This window comes from Anomalospiza imberbis, chromosome 1 (assembly GCF_031753505.1).
Source record: "Anomalospiza imberbis isolate Cuckoo-Finch-1a 21T00152 chromosome 1, ASM3175350v1, whole genome shotgun sequence".
Classification (NCBI taxonomy): Eukaryota; Metazoa; Chordata; class Aves; order Passeriformes; family Viduidae; genus Anomalospiza; species Anomalospiza imberbis.
In genome coordinates this window covers 404,934-431,517 of record NC_089681.1, presented here as the reverse complement: position 1 = coordinate 431,517, position 26,584 = coordinate 404,934, and the positions used below count along the sequence as shown (strand labels likewise).

The 26,584-nt window shown below is 47.8% G+C and overlaps 1 protein-coding gene across 1 annotated transcript in view; it reads right to left on the bottom strand.

The window, feature by feature from the left end:
• ZC3H3 (zinc finger CCCH-type containing 3) overlaps window positions 1–26,584 on the bottom strand; it is a 127,070-nt gene that overhangs the window by 75,914 nt on the left and 24,572 nt on the right. The gene's annotated exons all lie outside the window — the stretch shown is intronic.

The following is a 26,584-nucleotide window of genomic DNA, read 5'->3' as shown; positions in this document are numbered from 1 at the left end:
ATTAAAGCTGACACTCCATGCTGAGCCTCAGTCTCTGGGTTTTATAACTGATTTAAAGGCCCGGCTATTTTTCTTGGAGAACCTCTCATTAAAATTATGGAGAGGTTGGGAGGGGAGAAGTGGGAGCATTATTTCCACTGAAAACGTTCGACCCATCCCCAAGTTTATCTCTGTGAGAGGAGGGAGAATAAGGTGGATTCCCAGGTAAACTAGGAAAAATAAGGAAATACATTGTAGAGCTGACACCATTCCCTAGAAAGGAGGGAACAGCTCCCCCACTGCCCTGCAAAAGTGGCAACATCAATTCACAGCTTTACAGTTTCATACAGGGAATATTTTCCTTCTTGAGCATTCCCAGCAAGTTGATGACTTGTGTTGGCTTTGGGAGGGATAAGGCAACAAAAATTTCCATTCAGAAATTCAGAAAAAAAGTTATAACCCCTGGTGATGGAAAAAGGCAAAATCCAGGCTCTGCCATAATGGAAAAATCATTGGAATTTTTTGCGGTAAAGATGACGCTCACAAAGTTCCATAATCGGAACCCATGGGATAAATCATGGAACTAAGGGATCTTCCATGTTCTCTTCCAGTAGAAACCATCTGATGATTCAATGACTGGAGGAATTGCAGCCACTTAAGAGGTGAGGCATTTCAGAGGTCACTTTAGAGGTGAGGCAAGAAGGGAGAGAGGAAAGAACATAGAAAGCAAATGGGATCTCACTGCTCTTTCCCTATCTCAGGATTTTTTTTTTTTTTGTAGCAGACCAAATTCTTCAGTGCAGTGACCAAACCTCTGCATGGGCTTTTAAAGCTTTTGCAAGGCTGGAGCTCTAATTACAATTAAAATTGCTCCCAAGTACCAGCAAACTTGGAGCTTTTTCCTTCAGGGAACTGTATTTAGGACAGGAAAATGGGGGCAACAAAAGAACAGAGGTGCTAACCCCTGCAGGGACCAACACCACACACACAATGAAATCCCAGCTATGGTGATGGCGGGACTGTCCTGAAATCATGGACTCATGGAATGGTTTAGGTTGGAAAGGACCTTGAAGACCACCCAGTTCAACCCCCTGCCATGGGCAAGGACATCTTCCACCATCCCAGACTGCTCCAAACCCTGTCCAACCTGGCCTTGGACACATCCAGGGATGGAGCAGCCACAGCTTCTCTGGGCAACGTCTGCCAGGGCCTCACCACACTTTCAGGGAAGAATTGCTCCCTAGTACCCCACCTAAATCTGCCTTCTGTCAGTTTTATCATCCAGAACATGTGGACACACCCAACCTCTCAGGGATACAGCACCAACCATATACCCAAAGCACTTCCATCCCCAGGGAAGGGATGAGAGCCACAATCCCACATCCTCCCCAGCCAGCAACAGCACAAGTTGCCCCTTTCCCTCCTCCACTCCAACCTCACAGAATAACTAAGCTGGGAATTTGCTGAATACATAATTAACATTTTTTTGCCCCCACACAAGCTTGAGCTGCCACCAATCAACCCAGAATTGCATCAAACTCCTGCCTGACAAGAAAGAGAGATCCCAAATTATTGCAGGCATCCCCCTCCTCCTCCTCCTTCCCCAAAACAAGTTGGCACCTGGTAAACTCTATTCCCAGAGGTAATTGGATGGTGCATTCATTCCGAAACTGCTCCTTGGAAAGTGCCTGATGCGCGACTCCAGCATTAACCACCTCCTCAAAGAGCCTCTCCGAAGAGCTCCGTTTTCTATTATTACTTGCTAGCTGAGGGGTTTTGTGTAGATAATCATGTTATTTAGACAGGATGTTGGTTTAATTCCCTTCATTACAGGCTCCCAGGGTTGTAATTTTTTCCTCTCCGCGTGATGTATTCCCCGTGGCACATTTCACTCAAATCAAACACTTCACGCTTTTATTACAAACAATACCCCAGCGTCCCCCGTTATCAGCCCGGCACACACATCCCCACTCCTCGCCGCGATCCAGAGGTCACTTCTAATGACTAATCGATCTCATTAGCTTTCCTAATTAAAAACTTTACTACCGCCATGGAAGACAAACTACAAAAAAACTGCTTGCATCATATTCGAATGGGATATGAGCATCATTTATCAGCCAGGGCCGCACGCTGCTGAGCTCGGGGCTTTCTGCGGAGCCGCGAATCCCGCGGGCGCTGCTTGCGCCTCCTGTTCCCAGGGAAAAAAAATCCTGTTGTAAACTCTAAATGTAGAATTGTTAAGGTTGGAAAAGACCTCTAAGGTCATCAGCCCAGGGCTGCCAAGTTCACCACTAAACCATGTCCCCAAGTGCCACATCCATACAGCTTTTAAATCCTTCAAGGAATGATGATTCCACCACTTCCCTGGGCAGCCCAAGCATCCCTTCAGTGAAGAAAACTTTCCTAATATCCAAACAAAACTTCCTCTGGTACAACTTAAAACTGTTTCCTCTTGTCCAATGATGACTGTGAGATGGGGAATTTATTGCCAAAATCTCTTACCAGGGTGCTTCAAGCAGGTAGGATCCAGGAGCCACCAGCACACGCATCCCTTAGGAAAGGGGTTGGATGCAAGGGTCCTTAGTTCTTCTCTTATTTTCCTGAGAGAAGTACCAGGAATTGACTCCCTGGGGAAGTTGAAGCAGGGAGGGCATAAAAAAAGTTTGCACCTGGAGTATTTCACCTGGAGAAGCGTCTGGAGAAACCTTCTTTTAAAGGAGGCTTAAAAGAAAGATGGGAAATTACTTTGGACAAGGTCCTGGAGTGACAGGACGAGGGGGAATGGCTTCCCACTGCCAGAGGGCAGGGTTAGATGGAATATTGGGAAGGAATTCTTCCATGTGAGGGTGGAGAGGCCCTGGCACAGGTTGCCCAGAGAAGCTGTGCCTGACTCATCCATGGATTGGATGGGGCTTGGAGCAACCTGTTCTAGTGAAACGTGTCCCAAAAAGCCATGCTGATGTGGCACTTGGGGACAGAGTTTAGTGGTGGCCTTGGAAGTGTTGAGTTAACATTTGGACTTGATGACCTCAGAGCTCTTTTCCAACCTTGATGATTATTCCATGATTCTCTGATTCTAAATCCGTGAGGCAAGAGGAAGATGATGCTGCTCAGGATGGATTAGGGAAGCCACAATAATGGTGGAGTAAATCCTGTCCAGACACTGATGGGAAAAAGGAAGTTAAATAAGCAAGAGGAACTTCAGGAGGGCAGATTCCCAAATCCAAGAGATTACTGCTGCTTTAGGAACAGGATATGGGGTAGAAAAGCTTCCTGTAGGGGCACAGGAATGGGGAAAAGAACTAAATTAAGCCATGAGCTGGGTGCCACAAGGTTGCCCATTATCAATCCTTGGCCACCACGACCCTTCCCGTGCATCTCTATCTCAGTGCCGAGCTGTGCCATTAATCCTGATCGGAGGCGAGACAGGAAGCAGTGAGTGACAGGTACATAGATCTTCCAGCACTTGGAAGCGAGATGGGAGCAGGGACGAATGCAAATTGGGGAGCAGAAGCTTAACCTTGGATACGCTGCCAGGATTGTCCCCAGCGCTGGGGAAAACCTCAGAGATTAAAAAGATTCAGCAGAAGTACCCCAAGGAAAAAAGCAAAGCAGAGAACAAAAACCCCTGATAAAGCCAAATTGCTCTTTCCAAACAGGCAAGAGCAAAGAAAATAAAAGGGTTAAGGACAATTAGGACACATGTGAAAGAGCCACCAGCACGTCCCAGCTGTTGACAGGGGGTAAAAAACTCCCACTTGGAACCCAAAGCAGCTCCAAAAAGAACTGAAAATCTCTGCCAAAGGGTTTTCTGGAAGCAAACCCTTCCCAACAGGAAGATGAATCCCTCACCATGGGATTTGCTCCAGGTCAGGAAGGGAAAATTCAGCAAAATCCACTGTTACCCTCAAATCCCAGAAGGAAGAAGACACTCAACCAAAGACATCCCAGGCTGCAGCAGGACCATCACACACATGCCGTGATGATCTGGGATGGTATGGGATCAAACCTACCTCTTTTCCATGGGAAAAGGCATCCCTGACTCAAAACAATTTGCTGCTGGCTTCCATTATGTGGATTTTGGGATGACCAATGTCAAAGCATGGAATGAGGCCCCCACATACTCTCCTTGTAAAATCCCTGCATGACAATTTCCTAATGGATCTGATCCTCCCACACTGTCTCCCACCTTGTGGATGAAGGCAAGGTGGTGCAGGAGCTATTCAGGATTTCAGGAAGAAGTTCCAAGGGCAAATTTGGGGGCAGCAGAGGAGTTTGCAGCCAGGAGCAAAATAGACAGCAGAAGCACCACGGGAAGCTCTGATGGCCAGGATGGATCAGCCTCACTCCTGCTACAACAGCAGATTACAGGGATTGGGAATCCCAATCACTGTCCTTCACATCAACCAAGAACCAGGTTGCTTCAAGCCCCATCCAACCTGGCCTTGGACACTTCCAGGGATGGAGTAGCCATAGCTTCTCTGAGAATTCCATTCCAGCCCCTCACCACCCTTACAGGGAAGAATTATTTCCCAATATCCCATCTGTCCCTGCCCTCTGGCAGTGGGAAGCAATTCCTACTTGTCCTGTCACCCCATTCGCTTGTCCAAAGTCCCTCTCTGGCTCTCTTGGAGCCCCTTCAGGCACTGGAAGGGATCTTGAATCCTTTTCTTCTCCAGTCTCAGATTTCAGCTCATCATCGGGTGCAGAGGTGGAAATACACCCAAACCTTCTGGGGATTATCCCCAACACCGCTTGCTTCCCTGGATGAGAAAAACTGTGGATGGGAAGGGAAGAGCAATGGAGGGAAAAACTGAGAAAAAAGGAGAGAAGTTGGGCTAAAACAAGAATCATGGAATGGTTTGGGTTGGAAGGGATCTTTAACGCCATCGAGTTTCAGCCCTCTGCTAAGGGCAGGGACACCTTCCACTTGCCCAGGTTGCTCCAAGCATATGGAAATGACCTTCAACAGGCATAAATCCATGGGAAACCTGAAGAAATTCCACTACAGCTCCTCCACCCAAAAGCAAATGGTTCTGGTGTTTCTTGTCCCACCACACCTGTATAGCATCACCCCTGAGCCACGCAGCTCCAACACCTTTTGTCCTGGCTGCCAACTTGGCAAAGTCCCTGGAGTTAACAAAAGCTTTGGGATTACTGTAATGCTGTTAGGAATTCAGTGTGAAAGCAGACACCAGTATTAGGGATGATTATCCCAGAGCAGGTTCAATATGTTTCCACAGAATGGCACAGCAAGAGGTTAATTATGTTGCGACTGGAATCAGCTTCCAAAAGGACCATCCTTGGGTTTAAGAGGGGAATTTAATTTTCACACTCATTCAGTTCCGAGCTTTTTCAAGAGCGACGGGCCTTTATGCCAGCGTGTAAACGATGCTTTATGATCATGAACTGCTGCTTAATAGGAAATAAATCCAATTGATCCAAACTGCTTTACCTGGGACCCGGAGCACGACAGCTGCTCCTGTTGTCACATTTTGAGAGGACGGGAGAAGGGCGGGATTTGGAGGTGAAACATTTTAGAGAGCTCCAAACCCATTGGAAAATTTGCTTAGCATGGCAGCTGCTTTCAGCTGGGAATATTTGGGAAATTAATATGAAATCTGCTTGGCTAATTCTGTTATGTCAATCGGACCACAGGAAAAGAGGAAGTCCATGGAATCCACCAGGAGCGAGGCTGTGTTGGGCACTGGCACTTGGAGATGAACTGTAAGGAAACAGTCGTTTTATCAGGCAAAATATTAAATTCATGGAATTGTTTGGCTTGGAAGAGGCCTTTAAGATCCCCTTATTCCAAAACCCTCGTAATGGGCAGGGGCACCTTCCACTAGAACAGGTTGCTCTAAGCCCTGTCCAACCTGGCCTTGGACACTTCCAGGGATAAGGATTCACAACCTCTCTGGGCAAATCCATATATCCTGCTCAAATAAATTCCATGGGTCTGGGTCTGCATCCAAAATTCCTGGGTTTAGGTGAAAAATACAGAACTTTTGTTTCCAGGAAATAGAGTGGGAAAACATCACCCAACTTGAAGAGAAAAATTCCAGCAGCAAGAAAGGGAGGGATTCTGCCCCTCTGCTCTGCTCAGGTGAGACCCTGCCTGGATTCTACATACAGCTCTGGGGTCCAACAGCAGAAGGATGTGGAGCTGCTAGAGAAGGTCCAGAGGAGATGCTCCAAGGGCTGAAGCCTCTCTGCTCTGGAGACAGCTGGGACAGCTGGGAATGTCCAGCCTGGAGAAGGGAAGGCTCCAGGCAGACCTTATTAGAGCCTTTCAAAAATCCAAATGTTTAGGAAAGCAACATGATGCATGGAGATGTCATGGGGGAACAAAGTGATGCCTGAGCTGTTGAGAAGAAGGGGAGCGAGGAGAAGAGCATCTGGAAAAGCTGGGGATGGCACAGCCAGGAGAAATCCAACAGCGAGGAAACACTGGCAGTGAGCGTGACAGGAGAGAAGCAGAAAGAAAAGCAGCAGACATGAAAATCACAGATTTTCAAGAAATTCCCTGGAAAAACGCTGCTTCAAGAGACACTCAGGATCAGCCCTCAAAAGGCTGAGGATCTGTACTCCCTTTCCAGCCCACTGGTGCAATCCCAATTTTCATCTGTAGCTGGGATGCTGCACTAGACAAATTTTAGTGGATCTGGTTTAGTGGATGTGGTGTCTTTGTGGCATCCCAGGATGCCACAACATCCAGCATGGAATCATGGAATGGTTTAGTTTGGAAAAGAGCACCAAGATCATTGAGTCTGTTTCCTCAGCAGTGCCAAGGCCACTGCTAAACCATGTCCCCGAGTGCCACATCCATGCATTTTTTGAACTCTTCTAGGGATGGTAACTCCATCACTGCTAAAGGAGCCTATTCCAATGCCTGACCACCTTTCCATGAAGAATTTTTTTTTTCTCCAATATCCAATCTAAACCTCCCCTGGCACAACTTGAGGTCATTTAATCTTGCCCTTTCCCTTGAGCCCGACCCCCATCTGGCTGCACCCTCCTGTCAGGGAGTTGTGCAGAGCCAGAAGGTCCCCCCGAGCCTCCTTTTCTCCAGGCTGAACCCCTCCAGCACCCTCAGCCGCTCCAGGTGCTCCAGACCCTTCCCATTCTTTGTGGAATGCCATCCCTGGAAGTGTTCAAGAATGTGTGGATGTGGCATTTGGGGACGTGGATCAGTGGTAGCCTTGGCAGTGGTGGGGGAACGGTTGGGACTCAGTGATCTCAGAGGTCTTTCCCAACCAAAGCCATCCTACATTTATTCACACAAGAACAATCCATATCATTTTCCAAAGAAGTTTGGGTCACTTCAGTCCCGCCAGCCCCTGGAGTCAGGTGATTTGGGAAGCCTTGGAAAATAACGGGAAGAACCGTGCCTTTGACTCAGTCCTACAATTCCAACACCAATATTCAAACTACAACAGAAACGCCGGCAAGTATCTTGGTTTATGCCCTCCAATCCCAAAATATGGAGAGAGGTAGAAACAGAGGGGTCCAACAAGGTCTTGGTGGGGACAGGAGAACACATCACCGACCTCCCAGTAAACCCAGTAACCCCACCAGCTCTGTCATATCCCCATCCCTGCTGCCAAAAAGCCCCAGGATGGCCCTTCTGAACATCACAGGAGCAGAAGAGCCTTCCAAGGGTGAGGAGACCCCACGTTATTCACCAGGACTGGCAAGAGGAGGTCACACTAAAGGCTCTGAACACCGTTTTCCCAGCTCCAGCCCGTGTTAAAGAGCCTGAATGGGTCTCTGGAGCACCGGCCCTTGTTCAAACACAACCCTTATTATTATAACAAAAGAGGGTGGTGGGTTTTCCTTCCCCCCTTCTCTCGGTGAATGATTATTAATGTGTTTCCAGGAGCTGGATCCATTCCTCTAAATGAGAGCGAGATGGCAGGAGGAAAGCTGATAAATGCCCTCCTCCCCCCCGGCCTCTCGGCAGGAGCTGCCAGGGGTGCTCGTTCTAACAAGCTGCAGATGGAAGACAACTGGAATAACAAAGTATGAATTTTTATGAGTCTAATAAATCACTCCACTTTTCCTGCTCTTGATCGTTTCCAGCACTTCAGACACCAGAAAAACCCCGGCTATAATCAAATGGGTTCAGGGATCTCGTGTTCACGCCTCACCGTGGCACGGGGAGAGGTGGCTCTGCCTCGGGAAACGACGGGAGCGCTCGGCGGGCTGGAATTCCATTTGCATTCGTGCTTTAGGATTGACTTCACTTTTTTATTTTATTTTATTTAAATTTAACAAGGAAAAATTTGAATCTCTTAGTTATTCCCCACCCTCAAACCCACTTATCCAACAGAAGGACAGCTTTTAGCTTTCTAAGCATCGACTTAAAAAGAACTTGACCTGACTCTGGCATTCAGCAGAGGAACTTGGATAAACTCAGGGAGATGGGAGGAAAACTTTGCAGGCAGAAGGTTCATTAAGATCCTTTTAGTTCTCCTTTCTAAACTTTGATATAAAGCAGGCGATGGACAGGCTCAAAATCCATCCCTACGAGAAACAAAGGGATTCAACTACATGTTGTAACCACTGAGTAGGCACACAAGGGTTTGCCAAGGAAACTATTTGCCAAAAAGCCAGAAAAGCATCACATCCATGGAAAGAAAGAACCAGAACGTTGTCTTCCTTAGCAAAAAACCACTCTTGAAACCTCCCAGACAGAAGAGAACAGAGCTGAAGTCAGACACACCACAATGGTTCCCTGACCATGGAAGGTGGGGTTGGAATGAGATGATCTTTAAGGTCTCTTCCAACTCAAACCATTCCATGATTCTATGTGCTTAAGCAAAGGAGAACCATTGTTCCACATCAGTCTACAGTCCCTCAAGACCAAGCACAGCTCCAGGATCTTTGAAATCTGGGAAAAAAACTACTCCTTATAATCACAAAATCATTCAGGTTGGGAAAGACCTCCAAGATCATAGAGTCCAATTTGTGATCAATCCTCACCTTGTCACCCAGACCAGAGCCCTGAGTGCCACATCCAGTTATTCCTCGAACACCTCTAGGGATGGGGACTCCACCACCTCCCTGGACAGCCCCTTCCAATGCTTAACAACCCTTTCCATGAAGAAATTTCTCCTGAAATGGAGTTAATGTTGCAGCACTCCCAGTCCCCCAGCACCCGTGTTGACAGTCAGTCCCCATCTCAGTATCCCAAACCTCAACACTTCACCTCCCTGAAGGAAGGATGCCAAGTTAACAGGGAAGCCTGTTGTTTCCATCACCCTTATCCTGCCCTAGTCTTTAATCCATCCAATATGTTCTTTTCCCCTGCTTTTCATTTGCTTTTCCAGCACTGCACTGCATCAGGGAGGGAATTCATCTTTGACAAACATTTACCGATTATCAAATCACAACTGCAGGCGCTGACAGGGGCAATAAGTCACTTTAAGCAGCCGCCCGTATTCCAGGCTCAGGAGTTTGGGCAGCTCCTCGATGACAAATCACTCCTGTCAAAGCCGCGTGTTCCCGGCCGCTCCGGAGCCGTGTTCCCTGTTGTTCCACGCTACCTGGTGTTTAATGACACCACTGTCAGACTAAGACGAAGCCGCTGCGCCACCGACTGCCAAAGCCCCATTAGAGGGAAGATTGAGACCCTACTCTTCCCAAACTCACTCAAGCAACACAACCCACGAGTTTTTATAATTACGGCGCGAGAGCCATCGATCCCGTGCTGACATCCAACCTATCCCTATGAAATGGGAGTAGTTTGCTGGCTGACAGTTGCTATAGATTATTGTGGGTGGGTTGGTTGTTTTTTTTTCCCCCTTTTTATCCATCGCTCGACAAAGCTCGGGATGGATGGGAAGGAAGAAGAGGAAAACGTGTGCGGTCTTTTCAGTGCTGTTTCTATCCCAGCTCTTTCCCTTCAAAGCAACTTCAGAGAATCCCAGAATGGTTTGGGTAGGAAGAGGCCTTGAAGATTACCCAGTTCTGAAGCCCTATCATGGGCAGGGACACCTTCCACTATCCCAGGTTGCTCCAATCCCATCCAACCTGGCCTTGGACACTTCCAGGGATCCACAGTTTCTCTGGGCAATCTGTGCCAGGGCCTCCCCACCCTCCCAGGGAAGAATTCCTTCCTTATTTCTGCTCTAAATCTTCCCTCTTTCAGTTAAAACTTTCCCCCTCGAGGAGAAGAACGTTGCTGTTGCTTTAAAGAAATGTGTTCATCTGCTTGAAGCCGTTACAGGATCCGTTAAGTTCCTATAAATAAGGAATTTCACAGCCTAAGCTGTGCATGAGCATCAGGGCATGTGGTTGATTTCCTTGGATTGCCCATTTGGGTGATCCAGCTGGATGGGTTTGGCACTCATCCACTTCTCCCACCTCCCCAAAGACCATGGCTTCAGCTGTGCTGGAGGAGAAAGAATCCAACAGCATTCCATGCTCAGCATAGGGTTGGAGGCACCAAGAGGCACCCAAACCCTACCCACCATCCTATTCCACGGGCAGAACTTAAGGAATTGACCACTAAGGATTAAATGGGACCAGATGACCCAAAACCACCATTCGTGCACCAGAGATGGAATTTTCTCATAGGTCTGATCCTAAAAAACGTCCTCTTCAGGATGGGATGCAGTGAGAGGGAACTTAAATCATGGAAACACAATCCCAAGACTTTCTCTTGGATCAAATCCACATGGGGAACAGGGACACTGAAATTTATGATGTGGAAAAGAGGATTACAAGAAGGAAATTCCCACTGGCTACCTGGATGGCTCAGGAGAGCCAATCCTCCTCAGAAAATCCCAAGTAAGCACCACACCACAAGATTGGAATAATTTTGATTAAAGGTCCTCTCAGGCACATGGTGCAATTCATGGGGTGTCCTGTGCAGGGCCAGGAGCTGGACTGGATGACCTGTGTGGGTACGTTCCAACTCAGGATATTCCATGATTCCTTTCAGCCATGGTTTTGAAGCATAAAGGCATAAAGATGAGCCCGCATCACTTTTTTAGGAAAGGGAAAAGAAGAAAGCTTTGGCATTGGTGGCTCCTCAGCTCCCAAGGTCAATAATATCTTAATAAGGAAAGATCAAACCTCCAAGTCACCTGATTCCAATCAACTTTGCTAAATCCAAGCCTACTAACGAAGAAGGAAACAAAACCAAGAAAAATTTCTATTTTTGGTGGAAAGCAAAAGCTCTTTTACCCAAAATGTCCATAATCCCATCTCAACCCTCTGATCCAGCGCTTTACATTCAGGTTTCTAGCCCTGAATCCCTGAGCATCATCCTGAAGCATGTGCCATCCCATGTTGGATCATGTGCCTCTCCAACACCATAGCTTGAAGGAAACGGCATCTGGCCAAGGCCAGGTTGGACTGGGCTTGGAGCAACCTGAACTCATGGAAGGAACCCTGCCCACGGAAGACAGCTGGAATAAGATGACCTTGAGGTCTCTTTCAACCCAAATCACTTTCCTTCAATCTTTTCCTGTGACTCTAAACTTCCGGGAGCACTTGGATTCTATTCCAACAAAAAATTAATTTTCCAAAGGCTGAGTGATAGGTGAGCAGAGCATTCCCTTTGTCACATCCTCAGGATCGCCCAGGGGTGTCAGTGTGAGAGAGGGAAAGAACAACAAATCTCCCTTTTCCAGCCTCCACATCTGAAGAGCTGCTCCAGACCTGGGGGAGTGGGGGGGGAAATATTTGATTAATTTTCATTTTCTTTCTGAAGCTATCAGGGAATCTTTTTATTGACAGCACTCCGGGGTTATTCTGTGGTGTCAGGGGAAAGGGCACGTGCTCTTGCTTGTTATTAAACCAAATACATATTTTGTAGGGAGAAACAGCTACAATCCACCTCCTCTTACAAATAAATCCTCCAAGTATGAGTCCTGCAGAATTCCATACATATCACAAGCCATGTGGGAGTCCGGTTCGTGTCTCCTGACACGGAGGAATGATAGCGGAAAGATAAACCCAGAATCATGGAACTGTTGTGACTGGAAAATACATCCAAGTCCAACTGTTAACTCAGCATTGCCACGTTCACCACTAAACTACGTCCCCAAGTGCCAGATCCACACGTTTCTTCAACACTTCCAGGGATGGTAATTCCATCACCATGCTCCAAGGGTTGGAGTCCTTCTGCTCTGGAACCAGGCTGGGAGAGCTGGAAAAGTCCAGCCTGGAGAAGGATCCAGGGAGACCTTGCAGCACCTTCCAGTGCCTAAAGGGGCTCCAAGAGAGCTCAAGAGAGACTTAGGACAAGGGATGGAGGGACCGGACAAGGGGGAGTGGCTTCCCACTGTCAGAGGGCAGGGTTAGATGAGATATTGGGAAGGAATTCTCTGTGAGCGTGGTGAGGCACAGGTTTTCCAGAGAAGCTGTGGCTGCCTCATTCCTGGAAGTGTCCAAGGCCAGGCTGGATTGGGCTTGAAGCACACTGGGATTGTGTAAGGTGCCCCTGCCCATGGCAGGGGATGGAATAAGATGGTCTTGAAAGATCCCTTCCCACCCAAACCATTCCCAGATTCCATGAAGACACAAGGCAAGGGCACCAAGACCCTGCCTCAGCACAGCTTCAGCCCCTGGCAACAATAAGCAACCAACAAACAACATCCTAAACCAGGAAACAGCTGGATTTTAAAAAGGACCATGGGCTAAATCACTTTGGATTTCCTGCTGGTTCACAGCTTGATGGCTTCTTGTCCAAAGGTCAGAAATTCCCTCTCCGAAATCCCCCCAGAATAGATTCTCTATAAAAAGAACCAGGAGCTCACAGCAAATCCCACGTGTGAACCATAAAGCCGTAATCCCTGGAGCTCCAGGGATTCTGCACATGCCACTGGGAGTGTGAACAGCCAGACTCCCAGCCTGAATCTTAACTGCAGTAATGCCTCCCAAAGTTTTCCCGTTGGCTCCCAGAAGACCCATGAACTGGTTGTTTCAATTCCTCAGGATTTAATCCAGTACAGCAAATCCTTCAGGAGGGTTTATGACCAAGGAATCAAAGATTTCCAGGATGGCTCAGGAGTTCCACAAAACCAGCTACAAGGTTTTACAAAGTGTCCGTATATTTTCTTTTACAATAACCCAAAGTGATCCACGGTCTTGGAGAATTTATGTCCCATGTGCAGGAAAACTTGATCTTATGTAAATGAAGATACATAAATTAAATGACCAAACAAAACCACTGGAAAATTCAAAAGGAGGAATAAAGGAAATCTTGTATCATACAATTTTAGCATGATGGGGTAGAGGGTTTCCACTGCCAGAGGGCAGGGTTAGATGGGATATTGGGAAAGAATTCTTCCCTGGGAGTGTGGGGAGGGGCTGGGATGGAACTCCCAGAGAAGCTGCGGCTGCCCCATCCCTGGAAGTGTTGAAGTCCAGGTTGGACATGGGGCTTGGTGCAGGATGTTGTATAGAGCCAGAAGGTCCCTCCTGAGCCTCCCTTTATCCAGGCTGAGCCCCCTCAGCTGCTCCTGGTGCTCCAGACCCTTCTCAGCTCCACTCCCTTCTCTGGACAACAACAAACCCAAGGTCTTTCCTGTGAGCTCTCTGGAGCCACCAACGTGACAGAGGAAAGCAGCAACCCCCCCAGCTGCCCCAGTTCCCACAGGAGCACATGGAAAAGGCAGCAGGATTTTAGGGAAAGGCAGCAGGGACACCCTATTAACCTTTCTATCCCACAGTTCCTGAAGTGTCCACACCGAAGCCGGGCTGTCACCACTCACATCCCGTTGTTTGTCCAAACTCAAATTGTCTCCAAGAAAACAATTTGGAAAACTCTGTCCCCACAACCCCCCCTTCCCTTAACTCCTCGGAGCGCAGAGGCACAAAACGCCTTTCCTAATGTTTCACACTCCGAGAGCTCCTCCAGCCCGCGCTCGCCGTGTAATCCCCACAAAGTGCTTCCCAAAACAGCTGCAGCTCTCCTTAATTAGTCTCCGCGGGCAACAGGCATTAACAATTCAGTCGGATGAGTGACTATTTCTGTGTAAACCCCAAACGCTCCCCCTGGAAGCCTCTCCGCGCATCCATCAGGAATGGCTCCATTGAGCAGTTGAGCGCTGACCTTTTGGCCAAACCCTTCTGGAAAAGCCACATTAGGAGCAGGTGACCAGCAGTGGCTCTGAGGTGTTGTCTCCATGAGGAAAGCACTGACCAGCTCCAAGGTCAGTGGGAATTCAAACCCACCTGCAGGTATTGGGAGAGACATGGTCAAGTCAAGGAAGCAACTTTCAGCCCCCCGAATTTGGGTCCATGGTTCATGGATTTAGGATAAACTCTTAAATTACAGCAAGAGCTTGCAGTGTTTGCTCCAGGGCTCCTTTAACAGGAGCTGCATTCCAAGAAACTCAACGTCTTTACTCAGGCAAATGAGGCTCCAGGGTCTGAACAGAAGGGAGCAGGGAAGATGTTTATCCCATCAAAGCATTATCTTGACTCAGCAATTCCAGAGAAGCCTTCAGCAAAAATAACTCCTTGAGCAGGAGCAGGTTCTGCAATAAAATCCAGCCACCGTGTCCACCTAGTGCCTAATCAGGGGCCAGGTTTTAAAAGTAATTATAATAATTAACAGGAGGGGAAAAAAAGCTGAGAACTTGGGAATCAGATGCTCATAGAAAAGATGGGCTTGAGGAGAAAATAGCTGAGCAGGTGGTGATTTTACCACGGGTTTTAAGGTGTTCAAGGAAGAAAACAACTGAATCTCCTGTTAAAATATTCCCTGGATAGTGATGCCTGATGGGGAATAGACTAAAGGATCAAAGGGATTTTTCCACCAGCCAAAACACCCTCTGGATTCATAGGATACCCTGAGTTGGAAGGGAATCACAAGGATTAACGAGTCCAACACCTGGCCCTGCACAGGATATCCCCAAAACCCCACCCTGTGCCAGAGAGCCCTTTCCAATGGCTCTGGGAGCCTTGGGGCCATGACCATTCCCTGGGGATCCTGTCCCAGCACCCAACCACCCTCTGGAGGAAGAACTTTTTCCTGATATCAAACACAAACCTTCCCTAACACATTTCCAGCCGTTCCCTCAGGTCCTGGCCGTGGTCACAGAGAGCAGACATTGGAGCTGCCACTCCTGAGGAAACTCAAGATCCCAATGATTCTTCCTACAGTCTCCTCTTCTCCAGGTTTTTCCCCTCCAGGCTCTTCATCATGTCCCTTTGGGACAGCTTTAGATCCTTATTTCTGGGATTACACATTCCAGCTGTTTTTTTCCAGGAACTCAACACCTGCTGTCCCCAGTGTCTGCCCAACTCCTCCTCCCAGCAGCTCCAGCCCAAGGAATAAGTCTTCCAGAGGGGGCTAAATATCCTCGAGGATAAAAGCCAAGCAGCTAAGCAAAATCTTCCTCCAAGCTCAGCACAAACCTCAGGCAGAGGCTTCTCCAGGCTGATTTTCTCCTCTTGATGTACCTGTGCGAGTCCCAGAAGTAGCAGGAAAGTCCCCAGACATCCCTCGGCTCTTAGGGGAAGAAAAGTGCTTCCTTCAGGGTGGTGGCTCCCAGGAATCTATGGAGCTGATGCCATGTCTCCAAGCAATTTGAGGCTGGGGAGAGCCAGAGGAGCAGCACATGGCACACCTCCTTTGTCTCCATTTTTTTCCCTTCCTGCTGGGCACAGACATCACACAGGAGGTGCCTGCGGGATCTGCTTCCCGCCCCCAGGAACACGGGAAGAGACACCCCAGGAGCAGCAGCTTCCATCAGAGCTTAATTTGGAGCCAAAGATTTTCCAGCCCCTCCAGGAGCTCCTCTGGATCCAAGGGCGACACAAACACCAAGCGGCGCCGCAGGCTCCCAGAAAGTTCCCAAAGTGGCTCTCAGGTGGGAAAAAATATCCATGTCCTGCTCAAAACTCCAGAACTTCTCTGTTAACTTGCCACTTCCCAGAATCCCTCTGGATTCCCTCATGGATAACACCATCCGATACCTCAAATGTCATCAAAACTTCTCTTGGAATAAATCCCAAACCTCCCCCTTGATTAACACAAGTGGACATAAAACAACCCAATCCAACTCGAGGCTGTTTCAAATCATAAACCACCTTTGATTTTTTTTCTATCCATAAAACCTGGGACAATATGGAAGCCAGGGAGGATGTTTATCCATAAAGCTGGAGTGGAATATCAATATTTATCTGATGGAAATTTATAACAAGCTGGGAAGTGATTATTGATACAGGGATCAGGAATTTGCAGCAAACTGAATGCAAAGCAATGACAGCACCACTGCCAAAATACACCATGGGTGTGTTTATTCCATAAATATTCTATTCCCTGCTCCCACAAAAGGGAACCCCAGAAACCTGGTCTAATGGAATCTGTCCCTGTCCATGGAAAAGGTTGGAATGAGGTGGTCTTTAAGGTCCCTTCCAAAACCATTCCAAACCATTCTGGGATTCAGGGTATTTACAGGATTTGCAGGAAGAAAAAAGAATGAGGGTGGACCTGCAGGGATAATTTCTGTGGAAAACCTCTGGAATACAAATGGGAGCTGGCGGGGGTGGGGTGCTCAGCCTGGAGAAAAGGAGGCTCAGGAGGGACCTTCTCACTCTGCAACTCCCTGACAGGAGGGTGGAGCCAGGTGGGATCAGGATATGCTTCCGAACAAGTAACAGGATGAGAGGAAACGGCCTCAAGCTGCACTAGAGATTTAAGTCAGATATCGGGAAAATTTCTTCATGGAAAAGGTAGTCAGGCACTGGCACAGCTGCCCAGGGTAGTGGTGGAGTCCCCATCCCTGGAAGAATTTAAAATCCATGTGGATGTGGCACGTGGGGACCTGGTCAGTGGTGGCCTTGGAAATGCTGAGAGAACACCTGGACTCGGTGGGCTCTGAGGTTTTTTTCCAACCTAAACGATTCCATGATTTTATCTCATGGACTTTGCATTTTGCCACCTGATATTTGCACCCATCTCCACACTGATTTGTCTCTGAGGCCTCCAGCCACCACTTTTCATGGAGGGAAGGAGAAATTCCTTTCTCCATGCAGCTTCCTGGGAATAACCAAGTGGGAGGATTAGGAAGGAGGGAATCAGATGGGGAAACTGAGGCAGCATCCAGGATACTTTGCTGGAAAAGGAAGGAGACATCAGCGCTGCCCTGACTTCCCAGGATTTCCCTCCACTCAATTAACACCTGATCCTTTCTCCAGGAATTCAGGAGAGAGGATAAAAGCGGGATACAAACAAACGAGCTGCACTTTTCCAGCACGGGTGCTGGAAATGGTTGGAGTCTCCAAGATAATTGTGTCCATGTGCAGGGTGGGAAAGTGGCTGGAGTCAGGTTTCGGTCCAGCCGTGAATTCCCAAATTGTGGGGCTATTAATACATCCTGGGATGCTGGGACAGGGCCATGGCATGCCAGCTGTGCCTCTGGATTGGGAACAACTGCGTGCTGGAAGTCTGGACCAAGGACTGTGTGGCCCTTTCCATAAAACCAGTCCCAGCCCCAGCACTGATCCCACTGATCATCACTGATCCAGGGATAACTTTGCCCTCCAATTCCCAAAATTCATCCTTAAGAAGTGGTTAATAATCTGGATCATTACATGGGATTTCACTAAATCCATGCAGAGAAACCTCAAGCTGAAGTCTAAAAGAGCTTTAGCCCTGGCCAGATTCCAAGCGTCAGAATCTAGGGACAGGTCTCAGGATCCGGGGACTGCTCTGCTCTCCACTTCCCAAAATTTCATGCTTTATAAATGATTCATCTGGATCCTTACATTGAATTTGGGGTTAATTCTGCTGCAAATCCTCGCAGGCAAACCTCAAGATGAGGTTTAAAGGAGCTTTATCCTCTGTCACATCTCAGGTCTCAGATTCCAGGGATCATTCTGCCCCTCACTTCCAGAGATTCATCCTTAAAAATCTGGATCATTTTGGGACAAATTTTTACACAAAATTTGGGATTAATTCCCCTGCGAATCCCTGTAGAAAAATCTCAAATTCAGTTTTAAAGGGGTTTTAGACCCTGTCAAATCCCAGGTCTTAGATTTCAGGAATCATTCTCTCTCCATTTAAAAAGTGGTTTGTCTGGATCATTACATAGAATTTGGGATTAATTCTAATGCAAATCCAGGCAGGAATGAGCACAATGGGGAATACTCTGGTCTTCCCTTAGGATATCTCAGAGGATTTTTTTAACACAGCCCTCAACATCCCACTTTTCCTCATTTAAAAGCAAGAAAACTAGGAAACAAGGAGACAAGAAGGACAAACAGACTCTTCCTAGAGCAGACAGAAGGATCAAAAGCAAAAGCAAGGACAAAACTAAAAAAAAAAAATTCCCCAAATCACCTTTTTTTCCTTCCAAAGCTGCTTTAACACTTCCTTGACTGCCCTAAATCCTAAGGAATCTCCTTCCCATTCTCCATTCTGGCCCTGCTTTAAAAAAAAAAAAATCCGGAAAAAACCAATTTTTAATAAACCAAATATCAAGGAATTCCTTGATTCATCCAAGTGCTTAAGCCCACTTAAAACTCCTCTGCCACCAAATTAACCCACTCAGGAATCCCGGGAAAAAGCTCCCAAGATTCCTTTGCATCCCCCCCACAACGCTTTCCTGAAAGGAGAGAGAGAGTGGCCGATAAAACTGCAAAGGTGGGAGCTCTTTTCCAAGTCTCCTAACGAATTTCCCGGCTTGCCGGGATGACAGATCACCGAAGCTCCAGATGGATTGCTTGGAAAAGTGAGATGGTCGTGTTTGGGCCCCAACGTCAGCACATCCCATCAATCTCCGGGGAGTTCATCCCCCCCCTTTCCTGTTTCCAGAGTTCATTCCCACTTCATTACTGGATGGAGTGAGCCGGGAGTGTCTGATTTACTGGATACTACCTGAGCTCCGGGGAAGGCACGGGGAAAATGGGAGCTTTGTATTCCCAAAGCAGGACCTGTCCCGCTGATATTCCTTAAAAAGGGGCACAGGGCAGGAGGGAGGAAGGGATTCATCCTATGGAATGATGTGGTTTTCCACTTCCCTCTTTTTCTGTGGTAAAATCCTGGGAGAAATGCGCTCCCTGGAAGGACAGCACATCCCAAAGCGTCTGCCCTGCTCCTCTGGGAATCTCCTGTAGATCCCGCTCTCCTACACCAAATGCCTGAATCCAAGGACAGCTCGGTTTTCCTGGCTGGACAATGCATCCCAAAGGCTCTGCCTGCTTTTCCAGGAATCTCCTAGAAATACAATTCCCCTGAATCAAACACCAGGAGCTTCAAAACATGGGAAAACCCGGTTTTCCTGGCAAGATGATACATCTTAAAGGGTCTGCCCTGCTTTTATGGGAATCTCCTGGAGATCCCACCCTCCTACACCAAACACCAAATGCCTGAATCCACAGGATAGTCTAGTTTTCCTGACTGGACAATAAATCCCAAAGGTTCTGCCCTGCTCCACCAGGACTTTCCTGGAGATCCCACTCTCCCACACAAAATTCCAGGAGACTCAAGTTGCAGGAGCAGCTGATTTTCCCTGTGGAAATTTTGCAGGACATCACCAAACACCATCTTAAATCACCACCAGAGCAGATTTACATAAAAAACAAACAAACAAAAAAAAAAACCCTCTTTTTTTCCCCCAAAAAACCCTTTTCCTGATTCCCAGAAAAGAGCTGGAGAGCTTTTCCCACTCTTTTCCATAAATCCGTGCCCTCCCTGGACAAGCCAAGCCGTGATGAAAATGGATTTTTGGCACTCTGTGACATAAAGGTGCCGCTGCTCCCCGCTACCAGGTAATTTCCTGGTCAGCATCCCTTTATCCCACCATCTGCTGGAATGATTACGAACCGGAAAAATCCTGACCCAGCAGGAAAAGTGGAGAAGGATGAGGCAGAGGGAAGCAGATGCAGCAGGATCGGGCTGGAGCGGAGTTCCAGCACGGAGCTTGTGCCTCAACATTCCCCTCTCTGGAACAAAATCCTCCTGGATATGTATAAAATAGGGAAAAAAGGGGAAAAAAATTCCCAGCACGAGGATATATCATGGAAAAATCAGGGTTTGGAGGTTGCCATAAAATGCATATGTCATAAAATGGGAATGTTCCCATTTACTTAAATTATAATTGAAGGTGGTTTGGGATTTTTTAAAACCCCGAATTTTTGTCTGTGAAAAGTCAGGGATGCACATCCCATTTTTACCCGTAACAGGGATCCCCTCGCTCCTCAATTTGGTCACTCTAGCACGAAGCTCTTTGCCAGAAAATCCAAGACAATCCAGGCTGGCAGGGACCGATTGGAAAAGATGGATTTGATTTTCCGACGGAGCCTTTTGCGCTCTTGTTCTTTTCTAGAGGGTCCAGAGGTGATGCCACCTCATTCCCTCTCATGTGGAGCATTTAAAGCAGCGATTAATTAATTAATCGTGGCTAAGGACAGGGCAAAAGTTTGGGGAAGGCAGGGAAATAAAATAATCTGATCCAATAAAAAATTCCCGGATCCAATAAAAAACTCACCGTTCTTGGGAATCAATTAACGAGACAGGAATTGGCTCTGTGTGGGAAACATCCCAGAGGCAGCAAAAAAGCAACCCCAGCTCTGTCCCTAAGGCAGTAATCCCACACCGAGTGGGAAAAGGTAATTACAGGAGCACTGGAAAACAGGATTTATTCCCAAAGGGGTTTTTTACAGAGCATAATTTTCTCAGCGTCTTATTCCACTCTCACTCCCTATCGTTCAGGAACACCAGGAATGAAGGAGTTAAAAAAACCAACACAGTGTTTAAATTCAATTCTTGCACCTCACAGATTATCCAGGATATCCCAAATTATCCAGGATGCATTGAGACCCCAGAGGGTTTAACTAAAGAGAAGCCAGGACACACCTCACTTTATTTGGGACTGAAGGGCAAAATTAGGGATTAAATCCAAATTTACCCTGAAAGTTCCACAAAAATGAAGGCAGGGCACGACTGCCAGGGAAATTCCAAGCAGCTCCGGCCCGGCTGCAATTCCTGCTGAACACACGGATATTTTGCTGCCTCTTGTAACTCTCAGTTAGTCTTTCCCTATGGGAAAAAAAAAAACCTTTCTCCAGAAAAACGGCAGAGGCATCGTGCCCCCTAGAGGGTACCACGGCAGGTCCTGGTGTCAGATCCTGCTTCTCCGTATCCCAGCGGGAAAAAAATGGAAGAAAAAATCAATTTCTTCCCATAGATTTCCACACCTGTGCCTGAATATGCTTTGTAAGGAATTGGGAAAGAAAGGGAGAAATGCATCCGGGAATTTTAAACTTTGCAGTACAGGCTCCAAATTTTATCCCCCCGAAAATGTTACTTTCCAACTGGATAATTGGCATAATTAAACCCCAAACCAAGGAATCCAGGGGGAAAAAATCTATCCCAAACCAAGGAATACAGGGAAGAGATCCCTTCTTGTTTTGCTGGAGTGACACACGTGGAATTAAGGTCTTCAGGGAAGCTGGGCTGAGTCCAGTTATCCCTAAAAATCATCCCAAAAGGATCCCTTTGGGATGTGGTCTTGCTTAAAGCCTCAGGGGGGGTTTATTCACCAACTCATCTCCCATTCCCAAATCTCTTCCTGCATTTCAGTTCTGGGAAAATGCTGAGTCCAACAACATAGCTACGATTAAATGGGAAAGTGGAAGGGGAAAAACAGGGAAAAGCCAAAAGGAATAGGTTTGAAGCCAGAGAGTGGGAACAGATGGGAGTCAATGAGGCACAGAAATACAAGGAAAATGCTGCTCCTGCCTCAGGGAGCTGCCAAGGTGAAGGATCCATCCCGGGAAAGGGATGGAAAGGGAATAAATATCCTGACACAGGACAGAGCTCGAGGAGCATACACAGATGAGGAGGGGGATGTTTGCTCCTCTTTAAATGTACTGTCTGGAAGCAGGGGGGTTGTGAGGGGAGTGTTTTCCTGGTGGAATTTAAGGAGCCAAAAATCCCAGACTTTGCACAGGCAGCAGCCCTGGTTTATCCCAAATCCCAAACCATGCTTTCCATGGGGCACAGGAATGTCCTGCTCTGCTGTCAGCAACAACTCTACTGCTTCCCCAAGCTCTTCCAGCTGGTTATTCCAAGAAAACCATGGAACTGGGAAGATCAGGACATGGCAATCTGAAAGGACTGGGTAGCCTGGAGCTGACATTCCCACAGGGAACCAGCTGAGCCTTCCCTTCAGGCTTCCTTCAGCTGACTCCCTCAGGCTCGTTCCAAGAGCCCTGGCTCTTAATTAAGCGTGGCTAATCAGACACCTGGAATTATCCAGCCCTGTGACATTCCCGGCGGGAAAAGGGGAGGGAAAAATAAACCCCACCCCACTTGTTTCACCACCAGCCTGAGCTGAGGGACAGCTGCAGATTCTGACTGGGAGCTTCCCATTTGTTTAGGAGCTTTGGGAAAGCTCCAAGGGAAAAAAAAAAAAAAAGGGAAAGGGGATTTGCAGCTGTTGGTGTCTATTGGAATAACACCTTTGGGAAGTGGCACCTGGGAAGTTCTTGGCACTGCAGGGAGCAAGGTGGTACCAGAGCCAGACTGGAACATCCAGGCTTCAAATTACAGGATTATGGAATGGTTTGGGTTGGAGAGAACCTTCAAGATCATGGAATTCCAACCCCTGCCATGGGCAGGGACACCTTCCACTATCCCAGGCTGCTCCAAGCCAAATCCAACTTTGCCTTAGATACTTCCAGGGATGGGGCAGCTTCTCTGGGAATTCCATTCCAGCCACTCACCAGCCTCCCAGGAAGGAATTCTTTCCCAATTTCCCATCCAACCCCTGCCTTCTGGCAGTGGGAAGCCATTCCCTCTGTCCTGGCACTGCATTCATGGGGAAGAAACAAAAAAGGAGCTCTGGGATTGGATGCAATGGCGACACAACTTCCAGTGATTTTCCCCACCACCAGCTCTGCTTTTTGAGGGAGATGCACAGGAACCTGGAGAAGTTGAGGAGTCTCCATCCCTGGAATTTTCCAGGCCAGGCTGGATGGGGCTTGGAACACCTGGAATAGTGGAATGTGTCCCAGCCCAAGGCAGGGGGTGAAACTGGATGAGCATTAAGGTGCTTTCCAACCCAAACTATTCCAGGATTTTAGGAAGGTGAGGGTCACCGAGCTGACAGCGAGCAGGGATTTTATCCTGGGAAAAGGGGAAGGGAGCACAGCAATAACACCCACCTCCCGACACTGCCTCAACTCCTTCCCAGCCCTCATGGAATGACAAACGAAGGAAGGGGGGGTCAATCCACAAGGAATCAGATGAGCCAAGTGGCAAAGCAACAACAGAATCAGGATGAGATCACCCATAAAAATTACCCTGGAGGTGTCGGGAATCGAATCCCACACTATTCCCTGCTGGCCTCAAGAGCCCCTGATCTCCCACCCTCTCCAGCTTGGGATGCTTTTTTAATTTATGGGAATCACATCTTGCCCGGAGCTTTCCATGACGAATCTCATCAATTCGATGCATCCAAACCGAATCTTAAAATTGGAAAGGCACCTGTGAAAGGAGCGAGGAGCTTCCCGAGGCTGCGGAGTGGAGGCCAAGCCAGGGCTGACGTTCCTGGCGTGAGTTGGATGCCAAGCTGGATGTTTCCGCAGGGACTCGACAAATCCAAGTGCTGTCCCAAGCCAAGGAGGGTAAAGATAGATCCAGCACACCAGGACAAACCCGCAGTTGGAGCTCCTCTTGTTCCCAGTTTTCCACTTTTTCCTTGTGTGCCATCTCTCTGTTCTCCCTCACAAGTGATTCCCCCGCTTGGGAGTATTGGGAGGAAAGTTGGGAATGGGATAAGGTTACTCTATCCCTAGGGAGGAAGAAGTGGCTTGCTCACAGCTGGCATCGCCTCGTTTTCTCACAGGCAGCTAATTGGGAATTTTCATCACTCCCGCTGTTATATATGGACACAAGAGATGGAAAAGGGAAAAGATGATGACTCGGAACAGGTGTTTTCATTAAGGATTTCAGCGGGAATATTTCCGCAGCCTGACGAAACCAACTTCCAGGAGTCAAACCCAAGGTACAGCCCTGGAAAGGAGCAGTTCAGGACATTCCTGGTTCCTTTTCCATGGGCTGATTCTGGAGCTGAGGGATGAGACAATCTCTGGAGATGTACAAATGTCACTCAAAGGAATAAGAACCACACGTGTCACCTCAAAAATCCGTGGGATGCTCTTGGAATGTTCTTTTCTGTTCGTGAATACAGAAAAATTCCATTGATTTTCCTCCATTGGAGAATAATAAAAATATATGGAATAGCACAGTGTGGAAATAAGTATTAGCAGGAATTTCAATTCCTCTAAGTAATCCTAGAGAAAAGAGAAAGATCTTTCCTCTCCTACACTTTCCTGTTGACATGATCCGCTTGTTGCGGGGTGTTGTGATGGTTCTTTTCACCGATCCCAAAAGTGCAAAAAGGCAAACAACAAGGGACTATCAGCATTGTGTGATTTGTTAACATATTCTTCTGTTAAGGCAGCTCGCAATGCATAAGTCACATTTCTTGCTTCATATAACTGTTTTTGTAAAATTTCTACTAAATTTTGAAGGGAGTCTATTATTATTTCTTGCTCACTTCTTCGTTGTGAGCGAGTTTCTACGGCTGCCGTAAGACAAGCTCCCAAAACTGAGCATAAGATGGTTTTATTTTTGCCCAGTTTGAACTTTGTATCATGTTGTAAAGAACACACTCTATCAACCACATTATCCAAATTAAACCAATTATTTTGTGCCCATTCCTCTCCTCCCGGAGAAGGTTTGGCATTGTGTTTAGCTAGTAGAGCATAAAGCCCAACTTTAGCTTTATCATTAAGGTTATCACTCATTTTGTGAAGGGACCAAAACCACAACAGGGAGGTACACACTTAAGTTACACAAAACTACACAGCCCTCGCTGTTTCACCCTTCGCTTCCCTGGGGGGGTGAAAGGACAATAATCTGCCTGGAAGGCTCTGCTTAGTTTCTTCAGGTTGTCCCTTCCCTCCCAGACCAGATACACACAACAACAACAAAACAACAGTGTCCCACCTTTTGCACTAAGGGATCCTTTATGAATTTCCAAAGACAGTGTGGGTGCCTTTTCAGCTGCAGCCCTTCTGTCTAGACAGAAATCCTGTCCGTGATGCCAATTTTAATGTCACGATCCGCTTGTTGCGGAGTGTCGTGATGGTTCTTTTCACCGATCCCAAAAGTGCAAAAAGGCAAACAACAAGGGACTATCAGTGAATCACAACAAATGCACCTTTATTAGGGGCCAAAACAGTAAATGCGATAGTGGGGATCAGAAAGGAGACAAAAGGATAGAGAGAGAGAGAGAGAGAGAGAGAAGAATGGGATGGGAATAGCTACCAACACAGGCGAGATCCTCAGTGGTCCGGACGATGGGGATCCGTCTATCGTGTCGGGGAAGTCTTCGAAGTTCTGGTCGACTCGGGGGTCCAGTTATAGTCCACAGAGGAAAGAGGGGGGAACAAGTGTAACAATGAAAGTCCATTGTAATCACCACGAGGGAACAGGTGAGTCCACAGAAACCACCAAAGCAAGATGAATACAATGAAGAATAAGTTCATTGAAATTACTGAAGGGAAACAGGTCATGTCATTAGTGGTCAGACCACCAATTTCCCCTCCTCCCTATAGTAGGAGTCTCAGTCTCAGTCCTTGGGAGGAGGGTTCTCATTCTTTGTTTGTCACAGTGGTAACGAGGCAGATGAGGGGTCTTCAATGAAGGACCACGGGAGTCACCCCAAAAGTTCATTCGGCTTAAGAACGGAGATTAGAAGCAGGCCGTGCATCAGGCTGTCCCATGCTGGGTCCACGTCAGGTCTTTGCCAAGTCCTTGCCAACTCCTTGCCAAGTTCTTGCCAGGCCTTGTTCGGAACAGCTAGCATGATGGTTCAGTGGTTCCACCTGCACTGTGTCCTGTTCTAAGCTGGAACTGCAGCGGGGGAAGGGATTCTTTCTCGTGGCAATCGGAAGGCAGAATGGAGGACAAGGGGCTTCAGACGGGCTCTTACACCTGTACCTGTACTTGGCACTTCACACCTGCAAATATTCCTGTTACATGGAAAAATTGGATGGAAGAACATCCTGGAGCATCACAGCCATGGAGGTGGATCATTCCAGCTTTTTTCAGACCAACTGAGCCCAAGAACCTGCCAGGACCATGGGATGCAGGGTCATAACCTTGGTTCTAATTCCAGCTCCATCCCAACCCGTGGGTATCCTGGAGCGAGTCCAGAGGAGGCCACGGAGATGCTCCAAGGGCTGGAGCCAGGCTGGGAGAGCTGGGAGTGTCCAGCCTGGAAAAGGGAAACCTCCAGAGAGACCTTGGAGCCCCTTCCAGTGTCTAAAGGGGCTCCAGAAGAGCTGGAGAGGGACTTGGGACAAGGGATGAAGTGACAGGACACAGGGAATGGCTTCCCACTGCCAGAGGGTGGGGATAGATGGGATATTGGGAAGGAATTCTTTCCTGTGAGGGTGGTGAGGGGCTGGAATGGAATTCCCAGAGAAACTGTGGCTGCCCCTGGATCCCTGGAAGTGTCCAAGACCAGGCTGGGTGGGGCTTGGAGCAACCTGGGATAGTGGAAGGTGTCCCTGCCCATGGCAGGGGTTGGAAGTGGATGACTTTCAAAATTCCTAAACCATC